The following is a 9,076-nucleotide window of genomic DNA, read 5'->3' as shown; positions in this document are numbered from 1 at the left end:
GAAAGGTGAAGGGACTGTACAAGAGAGGAAGACTCTAGATGAGATTGATTCAGTGACTAGGGTAATGAGGGTAGGTGTGTCAGAGACAATTAGGTTGGCACAGAACAGAGCAGGTTTCAGGACTATTATACACAGAGTTGCTATAAGTCACAAGTTACTTGGTGGCACTTAATAGCAAAACCAACTTGATTAACCTCTTCATCTTCATCATACCTTGCTCATCCTTACCCCTTCACTCCTCCCCTCTTCCCCTTGGATCCTTGTGCACAGTTTATAATAATAATCTTACACAGTATTTGTCTATATGGGACATGAGTTAGTTCACTTAGCATAATGATCTCCAGTCCGTCCAAAGTTAAGTAGTAATAGTGCTTCAGAGTCCTTTCCTTTTTTCCCCTAGAATATCTACTGAAGTGATCCAATCATAGGGAAAAAACAGCTGTGGCTGTTTCTCCCTTTTATGGATGTGAAACTTCTCTATCTCCTTTCCCAGAAATAGTTACCTGAGACCCCAGCCCATTTCCCTATCTTGTGAGCATCCCCATTCCCACAAAATACATCTCTAATTTTTAATGGAGGCTGGTTTTCTGACTGAGAGCCAGCCCAGCTGTTTCTCTTCAACAATTTGTCTTTCTTGGCCTGAACTGAGTTCTATCCTTCCTCAGCGAAATAACAGTTATTTATTTACAAAATCTCTTCAGAAGGCCAACAGATACATGAAATATTGTTTAAAGTTCCTTTTAAAGTCTATATTTTTCTCCTTTCCTAAATATATATATATCTATATCTATCTATCTTTGTTTGCTTACACAGTTCATATACATTGTGTTTCTCACTATTCTTCATTTATATGTGTTTCATACATATCGTTCCCATGTATAATATTTTATAAAATTAGTCACCAATGGACCTTGCCCATCACTACCATATCTTTGAACCTGGATTCTTCCTATTTCCTTTGCTTCCTCCTTCCACTCACCAAACTGCACAATACTGAATGAAGGGGTGAGGATGAGTAGGCTTGAAACCATAACACCTATACTTTTAAAAAATCTAATCTACAAGAATTTTGTACTTTCAGTGGTTTATTCATTGAAAAGACTTTTAAATAAACACCGTTCGAACCATGGACCTCACCTAATGGACTGCATAGGAATCATTGACTATATCTGTGGGAATAATTTTTGCAGAAGCTCAATTTCAGTAGTCAAAATCAGGTCGGTCAAGACTAGAACAGGCAATCAATTGCTCATGTGAAATCTCATATTAGAGCTGAAAAAATTCTTTAAAAAAATCTACAGGTACTAAAATATGACTTTGAGTCTACCCACATGAATCTAAAATCATATTCAGAATCCATTTAAAGCATTGAACACTAATGATCAAATACCAGATTAGTTATTTGGTGACATCCAGGATATTACCCGTGAAGAGAGCAAAAAGTTACAAAAACAGAGAAGGAACAAAAGACCAAGATGGATGTTAGAAAAGACTCTGAAAATTGCACTAGATTAAGAAGTCAAAACAAAAGATGAATGCTGAAATGAAAGAAATGAACAGAAAAACATTGAAGTGCAGCTCAAGAAGACAAACATAATAATGGAATGTTCAAAGAACTGGAGGTAGAGAAAAAAAAAAGGAGAGAACTTGCTCAGCATTTCTAAAATTGAAAATCAAATCCAAGCCTTGATTTGCAAACAGAGAAATGTGAAAGGCAAAATCTTGAATGGCTCAGGAAGCATCAAGGAAGAAGGAAGAAATACACAGAATCACTGCATTAAAAAGAACTGGGTGCACCATTTTACACTCCCACCAACAGTGAATCAGGGTTCCAGTTTCTCCACAACCTCGCCAGCATTTGTCGCTTGCTGTGCAACCCAAAATCTTGAATGGCTCAGGAAGCATCAAGGAAGAAGGAAGAAATACACAGAATCACTGCATAAAAAGAACTGGGTGCACCATTTTACACTCCCACCAACAGTGAATCAGGGTTCCAGTTTCTCCACAACCTCGCCAGCATTTGTTGCTTGCTGTGCAACCCCTGTGGAAAGCAGTATGGCGCTTTCTCAAAAAGTTGCAAATAGAGATACCATTTGACCCAGCAATTCCACTACTGGGAATATACCCTGAAGAGACCATAGCTGACATCCAAGCAGATATATGCACACCCATGTTTATTGCAGCTTTGTTCACAATAGCAAGGAGTTGGAAACAACCTAAGTGCCCATCAACAAACGAATGGCTAGAGAAGCTGTGGTATATTCGCACAATGGAATACTATGCTGCATTAAAAAACAAGGAACTCATGCAATATTATTCAAAATGGTTGACTCTGGAGAACATTATGCTGAGTGAAATATCCCAGTCACAAAAGGACAAATATTACATGATGCCACTGTTGTAGAATGGGACTGTCCTTGGGGTTGGGGAGAGACTGAGTAAGATGGGTTCAATAATGTATACTGCACTGAAACAGAGGAGGGAGAGAACCGTCTAAAAGAGAGATGTAACTGGGTATTTCTGTCATCACAGGAGACTAGAGCGAGGGCTGCATGGTGGAGGGACCTGGGGGAGTGTTTGTAAAACAATGAAAGAATCTTTTCTTTTACTTTTCCATAATTTTTGGACTCATGTACTTATAACTTGTTAGTCAAATTTGTGTCTTCTAGGTTGCAACACCCCCATGATACATCTTGAAGGATATGTACATGTACAGCCAAGCACAATCAATAAGAATGCATCTGAATTCCAAAATCAATCTCCATAATAGTCTATGTGTTTCCTACTGCCAAAGGGGCCCTTTAGAGTAGTGAGAGAAGATCTTCACCCTGAAACCCACAGCGTCCCTTTTCAGCAGGAAGTAGCTAAGAGAATACGCCGTCCCCTTTTCCTTATGACTCAGGGTGAAGTCTCTCTCAGGGAGGAGTGATAGGGAATGGCAAAGGACACACTGACAAAGAAGATTAATCAGAACTGGCTTTGACAAGCACTGTGGCATTTGGACAAGAACAAACTGGAAGGAGGGTAGAGAGAATAGTGCAACAATGAATGAGTGGAAGCCCAAAATCTCTGTAAATGTTTATGAAAATTAATAAAATATAATTATAGAAAAAAAAAAGAACTGGGTGATACTAAAAAAATTTCAGTATGTTCCATATGAACCAGGGGCAAATGTGCAAGAAGCATTAGCAAAAATAGTAAGGCCCCAGAAATAGATGAAATACCAATTGATGTGTTTCTCCTAAGAATTGCAGTCCTGGGCATGATCACAAATCTATGCCAGGAAATTTGGAGGACAGCGGCCTGACCAACGGATTAGAAGAGATGCGTATTTGTTCTCATTTCCAAGAAGGTGTTCCAACAGATATGACTATGCAAAGACATTTGACTCTGTGAATCATAACAAATGATAGCTAATCTTGAGAAGAGTAGGAAACCCAGAGTACTTAATTGTGCTCATAAAAAATCTATACCTAGACCAAGAAGCTGTTTTTAACAGAATAAGGGAACACTGCATGGTTGAAAATAAGATGTATATGAGGGTTGTATGCTTTCTTCATATTTATCCAATCTATATGGTTAGTAAATCATTCATGAACGTAAACTCTATGAAGAGGAACGTGTCATCAGCATTGAAGGAAATCTCAACAACCTGTGCTATGCAGATGGCATAAGCTTGCTTGCTGAAAGTGACAAGAACTTGAAACCCTTACTGATAATTAAATAGTACAGCATTCAATATGGATGGCATTTCAACATCTTGACAGATGGAAAAAAAGGTTAAAATTGTCAACAATTTCATCTTACTTGGATTCACAATAAATATTGTTGGTACCAGTAATGAGATCAGGAGGCATATTACATTGGACAAGTCAGCTGTCAGAGATCTCTCCAAATTACTGAGGAGCACTCAGGTAAGTTTGGTGACTAAGATGCACCTGATTCAATCCATGGCCTTTTCAATCACATTACTTCAATCAATTTACTTCTGAGAGGTAGGCAACTAATTAGGATGACAGGAGAATGAATGCCTTTGAGCTGTGGTGTTGAAGAAAAACACTGAATATCTCATGGACTTCCAAAAGGACAGATATGTTTTGGGAAAAGTGCAGCCAGAATGCCAGTTGGAGGCAATGATGGTGAAACTTTTTCTCATGTATTGGGCATGTTGCTGGGAGAGGCTATTCCTTGGAAAAGGTATAGTCTTAACATTCTGACAAAAGGTTTCCTCCCATTGTGGAAGTAACTTTTAAAAATTACATATAAATCAAATGATTCTAATCACTTCTGCTTTTACCACTTTTTGTTTTGACCTGGAAGTTGCTGACAGAAAACCAATAAGTTCCAACTGAAAAATAATAATGTAATAGCCACACTTAGCTTCAGCCTGAAAACATGTACAATGATCAAGATGATAAAGATGCTATAAGCTTGTTGTTTTAAAACTAATGACAGAATAATATATTCATATGAAATGATAATTTGTCAATGAAACATCCCCTTCAAGAAAACACAGTCCTAACACTGAACATTAATTCTCCCTGGTTTTAATATATTCTCAAATCTTAGAAATACAAACCTATTTGTTTTAATGTTCAAATAAAGTCTCTGGGTAAGAATACAATTCTTCAGGCTATTATCATCTATTTTTATCTTTCATTCTGTATGTTTGCAGGGGAAATACCTATTTACATATTTTCAACTAATGTGAATTTAATAGTTTGTGTGTATAGGGGGAAGTTGCATTACTTTTAAAATTTAAACTTTCATCTTTAAATCTGAGATACTGAATTCATGTAGGTCTGTAGTAATAATCTTTAGGTATTCTAAATTCACATTCTATCAGAAGATCTACTTATCCCTCAGTAAATAATCATTCTTGTTGATAATTTATGATAAAAATGAAAGGGTGGTTTACTCTAAAGAGAAAAATTTCCAAATATCACAGCAAAGAGTTAGATGACCTAGAATCTTTAATATTTATGTAAAATGTTTATCAAAATATGCCTAATGAAAATGCCAAAACCACAACTGCAAATTACATACATACAACACAGAGTGTATAGATAATCCACATAATGTAGATAAATCTTAAAGAAGTTATTATGAGGGCATAATACTATGGTGGTAAAGTCTAGTATACATTATTTGTGTTTAATTTCTTGCTATTAAAGATTATTTAGATAATATCTTAGAGAACAGAGTGTTCCTTGGAGGCAAAGGAGATGAGGTTTTATCTCATATACTCTCAGAAGGTTACTTACTATTCCTTAGAGAGACACATGATTTTGAGAAAGATGGAGGGTCAGTGAAAGAAAGGAAGACCCTCAAACAGATAGATTAACAATAATTGGAGCAATGGTCCCGAGTTTGTAAGAGCTTGTGAGAATGGCATAGGATAGGACAAGGATCAGATCTATTATCCATATATAGAGTCGCTATGAGTCATACTAGACTTGATAGAACCTAACAACAGTGACCAAAAAATTGAGTAGTAACATAAAAATTTCATTTATTTGAAGATATTAAGCATTACTGAGAAAATAGCTGATGCACTGCCAACCCCAAGTCAAGTGGTTGAATTCTACCATGATCTTTTCAATCCCTTATTATGAATCTTAGAGCTCAACAATGGATAATGATAGGAAAATTGATGCCTTAGTGTGGTGAATTTATAGAAGATTACTAGGGTAATATTTTTGTAATAATAATAACAACAATTTAATAATAATAATAATAAATATAGTCAAATTATATTTTTGTGGTAACACTTAAGAGTGGTGATGTAGAGTAGTTCATGGGCTGACAGAAAAATAGATATTTTTAGATATCTGAAAAATAGATATTTGTTTGAGACAAAGTACAGCTAGAGTGATCCTTGGAGGCAAAGACGTGGAGCTTTATCTCTCATATTTTGGATATGCTGCTCATAGAAGCTGTTATTTGGAAAGGATATTATGCTTGGAAAAATGGAGACGAATTAAAAGAGAGGAAGATCTCCAAAGCGATCCCTGAACCCTAAGCTTGAGCCTCTGAGCCAAAGCAACTTTCTCAAGTTCTTATAGTGCTGAAGGCAAAGGTGGAATTCTGCCAAATCTTATCACTCTACTCACCTAAACATTTATATTTAGCCTTATGTAATACTGATTCAGCAAAACAGTCTTGTATATGCTCAAACATGGCAGTGTTTAGCTAAAAACTCATTTTGACATATAAGGCACATGTTTCTGTTGTTAGGTACCATCGAGTCAAGTACAACTCATAGTAACCCTATGAACAAAAGATCTGAAACCTGTTCTATCACGTCCCATCCTCACACTTCCTGGCACACAACAACCCACTGCAGAATTCATCGTGTCAGTCCTCCTGGTTGATGGTCTTTCTCTTCTTTGCCTACCTTCCAGACTTCCCAGTATCATGTTCTTCTTCAAGAATAGCACCTCTTAGAAACATGTCCAAAGTATGTGAGGCAAAGCCTCATTATTCTTGCATCCAAAGAGCACTGCTCCTGAAAACTCTCCAAGCATAGCTTTTTGTTCCCTTCGCTGTCCATGGGTTGTTCGGTGCTCTTCTCCAAAACTATAGCTCAAAAAACTCATTTTTTCCCCTGTCATCCTTATTCACTGTAAATGCATAGCAAATAATTGGAAAGACTATGGACTGAATCAGATGCACCTTAGTCTTCAAATTAACATCACTACTCCTCAATAATTTGGAAAGATCCCTAATTGTAGATTTTCCCAATGCAATGCATCTCCTCATTTCCTGACTGCTGGTACCAAGAGTGTTAATTGTAGAACTAATCAAGATGAAGTTGTTAACAATTTCAAACTCCTCTACCTCCGTCATGAGACTGCCTATCATTTTAAGAATCTTTGTTTTGCTGAAATTAAGATGCAATCTATACTGAAGGCTGCATTTCTTGATCTTACACAACAAGTGTTTCAAGTTCTCACTTTCAGCAAGCAAGACTGTCATATGCATATTGCAGGTTATTGATGAGTCTTCCTCCAATCCTGATGTAACATTCTTCCTCATAGAATCCAACTTCTCAGATAATTTGCTCAGCATACACATTGAATAAGTATGGAGAGGACAAGGTGCATTCCTGTCCCAGTTCTAAACCATGCAGTGTTCCCCTGCTCCATTGTGTAGGAGTCTCCTAGTCCAGTATAGGTTCCTCATGAGCACAATCAAATGCTCTGGGATTCTCATTCTTCTCAATGTCAGCCACTATTTCTTATGAGACACACAATCAAATGTCTTTGCAAAATCAATAAAACACAAATAGACAGTCTTCTGGTATCCTTACTTTCTGTCAGGACCCATTTGACATCAGTAATTATGTCCCTGGAGCCATAATCTCTTCTAAATCATGTTTGAGCTTCTGGCAGTTCCCTATCTTGGTACAGTACCAGCCATTTTAAACATCTTCAGCAGGATTTTTCTTGCATGTGATATTAATGATATTGTTTGATAGTTTCCACATTCAGTTGGATCACCTATATGAACCTCTTTCAATCCGTTGCCCAGAGCATTGTCCTCCACATTTCCTGGCATAGATTGGTGAGTGCATCAAAGTCTGCATTGATTAATTGAAACCAGTCAATTGGTATCCCTTTGGTTCCCAGGGTCTTATTTTTTTGACAATGCCGTCAGTGTATCTTAAACTTTCTCCTTCATTATCATTGGCTCCTATTCATATAGTTGTGGTTGTTGTTATGTGCCTTTGAGTCACCTATGACCCATAGCGACCCCACAGACAGAAGATATGAAGCCTACCCTGACTTGAGCTAGTCTCACTGATTCCAAACACACCTAACCTCATTTCCCCAGTTACCATATCAATCTATCTCATCTGGGGTCTTCCTCTCATGTACCTCCTTCCACCACGGCCAAGTCCTTCTCCAGAGACAGGTCCCTCATTGTCATGTACCCAAAGTATGTGGTATGGAGCTTCAAAATCTTGGCTTCTAAGAACAAAATTGATTTCAGCTTCTCTGAGACAGACAATTTGTTTTCTTGGTGGTTCAAAGTATGATCAAAACTCTTCTCCAGCACCAAAATTCAAAGGCATTAATTATTCTACTCTCACAGTCACTTTCCAGCTCTCTGATGTATAGCAAGTAATGGCAAAGAGCATGGCCTGGATTGCTGTTGTTAGATGCCATGGTGCTGAGTATGACTTATAGCTACCCTATGAAGAAAAGATCTGAAACCAGTCCTGTCCTGTGCCATCCTCACACTTTCTGACACACAAGAGCCCATTGCAGCAGTCATCTTGTCAATCCACCTGGTTGATGGTCTTCCTCTCTTTGGCCAACCCTCCACCCTGTCCAACATCATATCCCACTCTAAGGAATAGAACCTCCTCACAATATGTCCAAAGTATGTTAGGCAAAGCGTCATCATTCTTGCCTACAACGAGCACTCCAGATGCACCCTCTCCAAGAGATATCTATTCATTTTCTTGGCTGTGCATGGTATGTTGAGTGCTCTTCTCCAACATCACAATTCAAAGGCATCAATTCTTTTTCTTTCATCCTTATTCATTGTCCAGTTCTCATACATATAACTAGTAATTGGAAAGACCATTGTCTGAATCAGATGCACTTTAGTACCCAAACTGACATCACTACTCCTCAATAATTTGGAAAGATCCCTAACTGCAGATTTTCCCATTGCAATGTGCCCCCTTATTTCTTGACTACTCATACCAAGGTTGTTAATTGTGGATCCAAGCATGAAGAAGCTGTTGCCAGTTTCAATCTCCTCTCCAACCATCATGACACTGCCTTTTGGGCCACTGGTAAGAATCTTTGTTTTCTTGATATTGAGACACTGAAAGCTGCATGACTTGATCTTCTGCAACAAGTGCTTCAGATCCTCCTCACTTTCAGCAAGCAAGACTGTGTCATCTGCATAACACAAGTTATTGATTATGGCCTGGATTAGGTGTACTTTAGTCTCTAGATGGACATCGTTGCTTTTTAGTACTCTGGAGAGGTCCCTGACAGCAGATTTTCTCAATGCAATTTGCCTTTTAATTTCATGACTGTTGGCGCCAAGATTGTGG

Source organism: Elephantulus edwardii, unplaced genomic scaffold (assembly GCF_000299155.1).
Source record: "Elephantulus edwardii isolate Elephantulus edwardi_28Jun2011 unplaced genomic scaffold, EleEdw1.0 scaffold00012, whole genome shotgun sequence".
Classification (NCBI taxonomy): Eukaryota; Metazoa; Chordata; class Mammalia; order Macroscelidea; family Macroscelididae; genus Elephantulus; species Elephantulus edwardii.
Note: the sequence above shows the minus strand (reverse complement) of the source record.